The 10,905-nt window shown below is 55.9% G+C and overlaps 1 protein-coding gene across 7 annotated transcripts in view; it reads right to left on the reverse strand.

Annotated features, from left to right (window-relative positions):
- Positions 1 to 6,561, reverse strand: part of STAT5B (signal transducer and activator of transcription 5B) — a 55,131-nt gene extending 48,570 nt beyond the window's left edge. For 6 of the 7 annotated variants that reach the window (XM_053659854.1, XM_053659888.1, XM_053659880.1 and 3 more), the window contains exon 1: positions 3,064 to 3,541. The gene's annotated coding sequence lies outside the window, so the exon portion shown is untranslated. Of the gene's footprint in view, positions 1 to 3,063; positions 3,542 to 6,539 lie in introns of those variants that run through there. The other variant, XM_053659892.1, reaches the window with a different exon arrangement.
- Positions 6,562 to 10,905: the final 4,344 nt, after the last annotated feature.

Raw genomic sequence — 10,905 nt, forward strand, 5'->3', positions numbered from 1 at the left:
AACTTGTGTTTCCAACATTGCAGGGGAAAACGTACTTCTGATTTTAGAACAGTTAACAAAGCTCAGGGTTAAAGAAAAGTTTTTTCCTTTGAACACCACACAACACTGGAGACGGTGATACTTTAGCGTTAACATCACATTATTTTTATTAAGAAGTTGCAGAGTCTAACTATTTTGATACTTTATTATGTAGTAAAAGGAGTATTTTTCTGAAGAGCTCAGCAAACTGGAATTATCAGACAAGTTTTTAAAAGAGTTAAGTTTCCAATGCTCAAGACAGATGAATAAAAATGGGAGGTTTCTTCTTCCTTCTGTAGGAATAACCTGTGGTAATCTGTACTCTATAGAAAGGAAAAATGTATCACTGGTAATTAGGAGGTCCAGGAATCTATGAGTACTTTATGAATGCATACAGGTGTGTAGGGCACTAGAATACTTAACCTTTTTTTTATTCTACCTTCAATCTGCACTTGAATGTTGAACATATAACTTATCTACTTATAACTTCTTCCTTTCCTAAGACTACCTGTATTACCTACCTATACAAAAATAAGCCAGATGAACCACCACAAAACAAAACCATTCATAAATATAAACCTAACACAAGTCACAAAAGTTTTGAATGTAACTTGAAATAATCTGAATATAACTTTTAAAAAACTGACATAAGTACGAAAAGAGCAAGAAAGGACATCTTCTACTAGTCTTGATGTGGAGGGTTTTTTTGGCAAGTATAATTACTATTTTAAAAAGTCAATGGAGAGCAAGAAAGTGAAGATGAAATGAGAAGTTGGCCCACAATAGGAAGTGCTGACCAAAATATTTATGTCGTAACGTTCCAAACAATAGCACGGTTTTCCCTTCCACCGCACAGCTCTCGACGTGCCCCTCCGAGAAACACACCCACCTCACATTTTTAGCACGACCCATATTAATATCCTGTTGGCAAAAATGTGAATGCTGGAAAAGCCAAGAACTAGTGAGGAGCTGGGATAAGTTACTTAGCAGGATATATGGCTAAGATGTTAATGCAGACTTTAGCACCAAATTATGCAATAACCAAACTTCTGGTGATAGACATCAACTCTTTTTTTTTCCTGATGTTTTTAAAGAAAGGTCTCTTCATTCTTTCCTTTATGTCTCAACCAGGGGCTTGAAATTTTCATCTCCCAAAGGCAACAGAAAACAAGAGATCTGCTGGATAACATTTACCTGACCAAAGGTGTGGTACTCTTTGAATTAAGCATAACAGACATTACAAATTGTCACACAGTACGTTTTTCCAAAAACCAGCAGCCCCTTTTCCCATTTACACTCTCAATTCTTACAGCTGTGATCTTCCATGAGCTGGAAAGTGGCATCGAAACAACCAAAAACATCGGAGCCTCAACAATCAACCTTCCAATGATGGAATCCATTTGAAGTGATCAGAACCAATCCAATGTCCGCAGTGTAACGAAGTAAAATTTTAAAAAATGTGAAGGCGTACTAAATGAAATGCATGCTCTTCTAAAAACCACAGCAAATGACTATAAACAAAACAAACACAGGTACAGGAATAGGGGAACCTTGCAAAAAGAGGCAAAGTTCTCTTATCTTAATTGAGCGATAACATTATTTGAGATAATACTCAACAGCTGAAAGCTTATTATGGCCTAGGTGGCTATCCAACCACTTGGGAAACCTAACATGTGAGTAGGCGATAAACCATTCGAAGACTTAAAAAAAACACCTAACATCAGTTTAATACTTCAGTGACACACTAGCCTTTCACAGGGCATTCCCCCCAAACATTCCAGAGACAGCTCATGAAACTGCATGTAGGCAAAGATCTCCCACTCCACTGTGCCTTGGGGACAACACTTTTCTCGGAATCCTCGCAGAGACATTTCAGGCCTTGAGCGACCACACAACTCTGTGACCTGGGCAGGCCCTAGCTCCACCTACCTGGGCCTCAGTTTCCTCATTCGTACCAGCCAAGAATGTAGCACAATCCCCGGGGCCCTTCCCGGATCTAACCTTCGATGACCTGCTTTTAGCACTGTTTATTTGATACAAAGCTATGACAGGGTCACGGGGGACACGAAGGAAAAAAACAAAAACCAAAAAACCTGAGCATGGCTCTTTGGGAAGGAGAGGACTGCTATCTCTCTGTGCCTGTAAAATTCTTGTGGTTTTCATTAATCTCGTCTTCCTGAAAACTGGTACTTGTTTTTCTTCTTTGCATTTTCCATCACTGCTGGCTGGCTACAAGTGTTTGCAGTCGCCTCTTGCTCCTCGTAAGTTCTCTCCTCTTTGATCCGCCTTATTACCATCCTGCCAGATTCCTCTAGCCTCGGACCAGCCTTTGGGACACTCGAGTCCCCTTCCTCCGACTCTCTAGAACTACCCCGGCACCAGGAGCACTTTTTCGCGCTTTACCCTGGGCTAGGAAAAAAAGAACACGCTGCATCCCGCTGCCACACGCACGAACCCAGGCCTGGCGGGTCCCGCTGTGGGGTCCCCGCACCCAGAGCCTGATCGAAATGATCGTATTTGTCGCCCTGACTCCTTATAAGGCACTGTTCCCTAAAGCTTTGCGAATAACCCCCACCCCACCGGGCACCCCCGGGCTCACCCCACCCCCGGGAGTCGCAGTTACCTCTTTGGAACCGAGGAAAAGCAAAAAGGCGGCGGGGGCTATTCGGAACTGCACCACCAAAGAGTGAGTGGCAGGCAGCCGTCCCCTGGGATCTCAGGGGTGTGCGCCGGGGTCCCCCACACCCCCTCCCCAGACACACGCGCGCACGCACCGCCCCCACTGCACACCTTCCGCTGCCGCGGCCTCCACGCGCCGCCCGCCCCCCCCCCGCCCGCGTATCCCGGTGCCGCGCCCCCACCGCCCCCACCGCCCCACACCCCGCGCCCGGCCACCGGGGCCGCCTCCCTGCCCCGGAGCGATGGCGGCGCGCGGCCCAGCCCGGCGTCTCGGCGACTGGGGCGCGGGGCCCCGCCCGGGGAGGACTCGCCAGTCTCTCCCCCCCCCCCCGGCCCCGAGCCCAGGACCGGTCCCGCAGCTCCTACCTCGCTCGGCCCCTCGGGCGCCAGCGGCTGCCTCCCGCCCGCCTCTCGCTCGCTCCCTCTCTCGGCCGGGGCGCCGCACGCAGCCGCCTGCGCAGGATCCTCGCCCGGGTGACGGCTCCGAGCGCCGACTCTCCCAGCGCCGGGGCCCACGGGGGCGCGCGCGCCGCTCGCGCGCCCACAGCGGCCGAGCGCGCCGCCCGCCCCCCGGAGCGCGCCCCGCGCCAGCGCGCGCCGCTTCCTGGTTCCGCCTGGAGCGCGCTCGCCAGCCCCGCGGTTTCCCGCACCCCCTCCGCGGCCGCCCTGGGGGGACCCGGGGCGGACCCGGGGGCTCCGCGCACCCGGGGCCGCTGCACGCTCCGGGGAAGCGGCGCCGCGCGCAGCCCCTCGCAGTCGGCCGAGGGTGGTTTCCCCATTTGGCTGCCCAGCCAGGTCCCACCGGCCACGAGCACACGCTGCTTTGCCTAGTGTCGACCACCACCAGCAGCAGGGCCCTGGCGGTACTGTTGTGGTCACTGTGTGTCGCGCGGACTGGCCCCCCCTCCGCCGCCCGCCCGCCCGCCTGCCTCTCTTCCCCCTGGTTGAGGCCCGCGTCCTGGGTCCTGTCCCTCCCAGGCCGAGGTCAGAAGTCCGCCACTGTCCCATCAATAATTATCCCGGGTTTGCTCCCAGGAGGGAGTTTCAGGCAGGGCGTCTGCTGCTTCCCACCACGGTGGCGGAAGGCCTGGACAGACACGGCACTTGACGCTCACCAAGGCCAACCGGATCCGTCCACTGTTCCAGAGTCAATCTCTGGGGCACAAGGGCGTCTGAGACCATTTTGTTCCCTGGGGAATCTTGCTAGCTCCCACCAGTCAGCGCTGCGGGAGGGGCTGACTGCACTATCCAGAAAAGGGAGAATTAGCTGGATCACTGCTGTAGGATGCAAGGGAAAGAGGTCTTGGAGACCCTTTTCCATGCAATGGGGCGGGGGTGCAGCCTCTGAGAAGACAGCCTGAGTCACCCACTGTCCTCTCCTCTGGGTACATCTCGGGAGCTGGCCAACGGTTTCCCTGGCAACCCTTCGAGGGCCAGTACCAAAGCAAGGCATGTCAGATCCCCAGAGCCCCAGCTGCAGGGGCAGAAGGAGAAGGACCCCCCCCACACACACACACACACAGAGGTCCCTTCTCTACAGTCCGAAAATCTTCTTGTTCAGGGATGACCTGGGTCAGCAAGTCCCCAAGTTCTCCCATAATCCTCCTTTGGCAGCTCTTCCCAACAGCCTCCCCTTTACCTCCAGAATAACACCAGCCACAAAGATCCTTGTGTCTGCAGCTGATCACAAAGTCCTTCTCCCTGACCCAGGCTCCTGCTTCTATCCCACACTCTGGGCCAATACCTGGCACAGGGCATCACACAGAGTAGGTGCAGGGAGCTTGGAGGCTGGGGCAGGACAGGCCTGAGCAGGAAGCTGGACGGAAGCTCCAGCCCTGAGCTGTCTGGCAACACCTGCCACAGTCACTGTGCATGAGGTTTCGACACCAGGGCACACACCGCATTTCTCTGTCTCGTAAGCTTTCGAACCTGCGCACATGCTGTTCCCTCCGCCTGGAATGTCCTCCTGCGCTCTTGATGTCTGCCCTTTGGTGACACTGGCTCCAGGCAGTAAGAACCTCGCCCTTCCTGTTCCCCACCACATGTTCATGCCTCTATTCTGGCACCTCTCATGTTGAAAGGCAATTTGTTTACATGTTTCTCTGCCCCCAACAGCAGACACAAGATCCCATTCCCCCCTCTACAACTCCCCTCCGTGCCCATTCCGGAGCAGACACCCAGTGAATATTTGAGGAACAAACTGTGTGCTCTAGGAATAGAAATGGAAACCAGGAGGACTGTGTAATAGCTAAGAGCACAGACTCCAAAACCAGGCTCACTGTGAACTCCCTGAGTTGTGTGACCTGGAGCAGGTTTTCTGCCTCGGTTTCCTCACTGTTACACAGTTACAGTAATAGGACCTACCTCATCTCCTTCTGGGGAGTTAATGCATATGAAGTGCTTCTGCTGCTATATGGCACTGTGGAGCTGTTAACTATCAGAACTGTTTTAATAACTGCTAAGATCTGCACCCCCCTTCCTAGGACTGGTCAGGGTTAGGACTCAGTCCAGTCGCCTCGGCTGCCGTGCCGCCGGGTGCTGGTCTGAATGCCCTGGAGGGTGGGGCAGGGAAGGCTCTGCTCTTCACCTTAGCCTAGCACATACCTGACTGACCCTTAGGTACCAGATAGAGCTGGCTGGCTGTGTGCACAAACAGGGTCACTGCCTCAGCAAAACAAGGATATTGTCAACCTGAGGCAGGAAAGAAGGTCCAATGCCTATCTCTCCCTACCTGCCAATTCAGATGAGGTGCAAGTCTCTTCTCCTGGACCTCAGGGGTATAATCCCCTCAGTTGGGGGGGGGGGTGCCAGATTGAGACATGACACACAAGGAGTCCTAGAAAGAAAGAAACTGAACAGGAAGCTAGAATCCCGAAAGATCCTACAGTGAGCCCACACAGAAAGGCCCCAGAGGCACTGCGATTGGTGTGACTCAATTGTTTGACGATCGTCTAGCAAAGCAAAAGGCCGCCGGTTCGATTCCTGGTCAGGGCACATGCATGGGTTGTGGGTTTGGTGGTCCCTGTTTGGGGTGCAAATGAGAGGCAAATGATTGATGTTTCTCTCCCTCTCTTTCTCCCTCCCTTCCCCTCTCTAAAAAAATAAATAAGTAACATCTTTTAAAATATATATATAACTTTAAAAGTTCTTTTTAAAGTTCCCAGAGGCATACCTGCAAAGGAAGACAGGCCCACAGGACACAGTCGACGTCACCTCCCAGCCCGAGCTAGCCTGACCCAGGAGGGAGAGAGGCCCGTGAGTCTGGAGGGCAGCCTTGTCCGGATCTCCGACTCACTCCCAGCCAGCTCTGGCCCCAGCCTACCTCCCTTGCTCTCATGGATGAGCATGTGGCCACCACAGAGCGCAGGCCCCCCTCTTCACATTCTCCCCAGCCCTGCCCAGCCACAGGGAGGTCATGAAGCCATTTTCTGGAAATGTAATTGAAACCACAACCTCAATCCTCTCTAACCAGAGACCTACACTCATCTAGCTTCCCCCTCCAGCCCTCTCTGGACCCCAGGACTCAGGGGCACCCCGGGGGACCACTGGCCACACAGTAGCCCAGGAAGGACACCTGGGCCCTTCCCTTCCTCCGTAGGGGTGTGATTCTTCCCTTTTAAGTTGGCTTCCCCTGGAGCCACAAGGGGGAGGTGATGGATACTCAGCAGACAGGAAGGCAGAGGCACCCAGGTCCCCAGGGCCTCAGACTAGACGTTTGCTGCCAGCGGTGGTTCAGAAGGGGCTCCACGGTACCACGGTTTATTTCTGCCGGAGGGTGGGTGGAGACAATAGCTGCATTTTACGGTTAGGTCTGGTTCCAAGCCCCAGCTCTGCCCACTTACCAGGTGCGTGATCTTAGTCTAAGTCCTCCGCGCCTCGAAGGGCCTCAGTTTCCCTCGGTGTAAGTCACAGGAGCTAAAGTCCAGGATATGTGTGTAAATGCCTAGAATCTTCCAGGAGAACGCACAAGACTTCGGTAACTGCGGTTGCCCCTGCAGAGGGAACCCGGGGGACAGGAGAGGAGAGAGACAAACTTTTTACCATCTGCCCTTTCGACTCTTTTGCATTTTGCACCACCGTATGCTGTACTACCTACTAAAACACCAGGAAAATAGAACATGTTCTAAAAGGAAAAACGAAGAGAGAGTGATTATGAAAGTAACTAAACACCATGCGTGGTTTGCAGAAGGTACTTGATAAACGAACATTTTTTTTCTCTTTTTAACCTCAGCCCAGCCCCCAAGTGGTTTGCGGGGCCTGGAGGGGGCGGACCTGGGGGTGGGGTGGAGGGATGGCACTGGGGAGGGGGGTGTGCAGGTCCTCACGGGGCTCCGCCTGGAGATTCTCACACACCGCTCCCCCGCCGATCCCTGTTGCCTGACCTGTCCGGGCTCCCTTCCAGCCAGAGCCAAGGGGGTGGCTCCTTGGAGAGCCTCAGCCTCCCCCCACTCCCCACCTCCCAGACCAGGGTCACTGTGCCCTGGTCTCCCAGAGCCCTGGGGCGATATCCAGAGAGGGCGGGGCTGACACAGGGGAGGCGGCTGAGTATCACTCTAGCCACTATCTTGCCCGCTTGCCTGGTGGTTTAAGAGCTCAAAAGTCAGCACCAGGCAAAGATGAGGCTGCTGCTGCTGCTGCCATGAGCAGAAAAGCAGGTCAGTAGGACTGAGCGGGCAGAGGCCACGGCGGCAGAGGAAAGAGCCTTCTGGGTGCTGTGGGTCAGGAGGTAGAGAGGGAAACAGAGGTCTGCAGATGCAGGGGACTCTCTGAACTGTCAGAGTCTGCCCTGTGCTGTTGTTGGAGGGGTCTTCATTAACCCACCAAATATCTCTGAAGCTACTAATCTGAACCCAGCATTGGGACGCACCCCTTTAGGCTACTGGTTAGAGCCGTACGAAGAGGCCCACAGTACAAGCAGAACTGAGAGGCTACAGGAATGCTGTAAAGAAAACGCCCAGCTCTCCTGGCCAAGGTCTCAGAGCACCCACCATGTGCCAGGCACTGGAGTGAGTCTTCGTAGCGACCCTGGGACAGGATTGGTCTCGCTGTCCTCTGTACAGAGGGGCTCGCTCAGCTCGAAGAAGCAGATTTACGTGCCCAGGGTCACGCGGCAGAGCCAGGGTTTGCACCTAAGGACCTCAGAGCCTTGGTGGTTTTCTCTGTGCCACGCCGGCCCTGCGAACAGCAAGGAGGTGTCTCCAGGGGGCCAAGGGAGGAATGGCGTTCCACACAGGTGGGTTGGAGGGCACAAAGGCTTGGGGTCGAGAGAAGCCAGTGCACTGGGGGAACTGTGTGGCCAAAGCCTGGAGTGCTGGGATGGCCCAGGCTTTGGGGGGATGGCAGCAGCCAAGGAAGACCAGGCCAGTAGCCTGTGAGGAGGGGACTGGGCACTGGCCCACTCTTCACTTTGGCTTCATCTTCTCCACTTGCTCCTGGGGCTGGGAGCCTACTTTTGAGGTTTGGAGTGAGGGAGAGGGCAGGGAGAATGTGGGTGGGTTTGTGCAGTAAGAAACAAGGGAACAATAAGAAACAGAGGAGAAAGGAATCCCCCCCCAGTCGTAACAAAGGAAAGTGGCAGGGTGGTGGGGGCCCGCAGGGAAGGAGCGGCACAGCCCCCTCCCACACAACCCCCAGAGGGCTTGCGGTTGGATACTGGGCTGGCGGAGCCACAGAAGCTTTCCTGTTGGGCTGGAAGGAGGAGAAACTAGCTCAGCGGGAAGAGGGGCCAGGTAGTCATTGTGGATGAGGATGGGAGCAGGATTGGGCCCAGGCCTCCTCAGGCCAGCAAGGCTCCTCCCTGAGCTCCTGACCGGTCAGGAACTAAGCGCTCAGTCCGGATGCTGCACACCGCCCCCACCTCACCCTGGGTCCTGCCAGCACCTCTCCGAGGCAGGTGGTCAGGCCCTCGGGGCAGAAGAAGGCAGGACTTCCCCTCCCACCCACCGGCCAGCCCCACCCCCTCCTCTCACTCTATTCCTAGAAACCCAGGACAGTTGCGGTGCCTCGGGCGGGATGGCCTTGTGCTCTCTCGGTGACTTCACTGTAAACTGACTTCTCTGAAGAGTGGTAGAGGGAAGGGGACAGAGGCAGGCAGGGGGGACAAGCCTCCCCCAGGCCCCAGTGGCTCCTTCCCCCGCCCTAAATCTGCACAAAAGTCCCCGCCATGTGCATTCCCACGCACAGGCCCTGGTCCTGCCCCATCTCAACAAACAGGAATGTTGGCGGCATTTCTACCGGGAGGCACAGGGTGAGGAGACTCAGGGAGAGTCAGAGAGCGAGGACGGGCCGGCGGCCCCTTCCAGTCGCCTTGGGGTGGGAGCCGGAGCGGAGGTGGGCAGTGCCAGCAGAGGCAAGGCCGGGGCGTGGGTGAGACGGCAGGTTTCAGAGCCCGAGGGCCCCAGCTCTTCTCTCTCCCCTGGACACAAAGATCTTCCTGGACCGCCTCCAGCTTTCTGGGGAAGGCTCTTCACCTCCACCCCGCCTCCCCTCTGGCTCCTGAGCAACAGGAGCCCTCCTTGAAGAAGGGACTCGCAGCAGAGGAGACAAAGGCATCTCTGTGCCACGTCTCTCTGCCCTCCCCAGGGGAGGCTGGGTCAAGGTGCCCTCCGCCTGCTCTTTCCAGGGTAGTGGCATCAGCGGGCCTCAATGGCTGGTCTCCAAGGACAGGGCAGAAATGGGACTTGGGCAAACTCTTCCCTTCCTTCCCAAACGCAAACCAACACACGGGTCATCCTGCCTCATTCCACAGAGCAGGGGCGGGGACGGACTTGGAGGTGGACGTGCACGAAGTGACACAGAACCAGCACCGGGTGGCCCAGCCCAAGGGGACACCTTCACTCTGCAGACGTGTGCTGGGGTTGGGGAGGTCAAGAAAGGGTGTGCTGAGAGCCGCTCCCACGGGGCCAGGCAGCGTGGACCCTGGAGCCAGTGGGGCACCTGCTGGCTGGACAGCTGCGGACAGGTGTCCTTCCTGAACCAAGTCAGGGGATGATGCCGGTCCTGCCTACCTGCGTGGCTATCACAGGGATGAGTTGAGTCAAAGAATGCAAACATGTTTGCACACAGATGCGCCATGGCCCCACTCAGGATTAGTGCCCACTGTGGCAACGACAGATCAGCGCGGGCGCCATTATTATTCCTGATAAAATATGGTCAGTCTTCTTCGAGGGAGCGTATTCCCACAAGACTTTTGAAAATCACTTTGATTTTTAAAAATCCTTCCTCACTCCCCAGGTCATGCTGTGACTTGGATTCGGGATGAGGGGCAATTAGAGGAGGCCATTCTGGGACCCCAGTTCAGTCCAGACCCTGGGCAGTGTCTGATCTCCCTGAACCCCACCCCCTGGGCCTCGGCTTCTCCCCTCTATAGTCTGGGCCCCCAAAACACCAGGGTGCTTTGGGGTGAGAAACAGCAGAGACCCAGGCCGGGGGGCTGGAGCAGAGAGAAACACCGGATTTGACATTTCTGGGGAGTTGTGTTGTCCGGAGCTGTGCCCACAGTCACCTCTGCCCCCAACCCAACTCTGCCCCCCTTCCCTCTCCCACCCCCTCCGGCGGCCTTTGCCCATCCTGGGAAGGCTCCAAGCCCCTCCCCTTCCCACTGTGTCTCCAAGGGAGAAGAGAAGCACAAAGAAACGGAGAGAAACCCAGACGGAACCAAACGGAGAACAAGTCAGAGACCCGGAGAACGACTCAAAAGGAGAAGAAGAATCAAAAGGCAAGAGGAGGAAACCTACAGTGAGGCACAATGGGATTCAGCGCCTCGCAGTCTGAGAGGCCGTGGAGGGACAGGCAGAGTTCGGCCAGGGAGACAGTCGGACACAAACTGGGGAAGGGGGCCCGGGGGGCTCTGAAGGCACCGGGCACATCTTTTAGCCCAACCACTCGTTTTGTTCCCTGGCACCTCAGTGCTGGCTTTTTGGAACCCAGGACTACCCACCCCCTAACCCAGCTCAGCCCAACCCAGCCAGATGTTCTGCGGGTGGGGCTGGCCCTGGGGAGGAGGCTGGAGATGGGGCTGCCTGGAAGTAGGCAGGCAGGGCTCCCACTCTGGAGCTGGCACCCCCATGTCATCCTCTGCAGATGCCCAGGTGGGGTAGGTGGCGAGGATGGTCTTCCGGAGGCGACTCAGGGGACTTGGAAATCCAAGGAATCTGCTCCCACTGATGGTCTTGCTCACCAGCTCAAAGCGAGAGCCTGGCAGGCCTC

The sequence above is a fragment of the Artibeus jamaicensis genome, unplaced genomic scaffold (assembly GCF_021234435.1).
Source record: "Artibeus jamaicensis isolate MK-2021 breed Jamaican fruit bat unplaced genomic scaffold, CSHL_Jam_final contig_2259, whole genome shotgun sequence".
In the NCBI taxonomy this organism is placed as follows: Eukaryota; Metazoa; Chordata; class Mammalia; order Chiroptera; family Phyllostomidae; genus Artibeus; species Artibeus jamaicensis.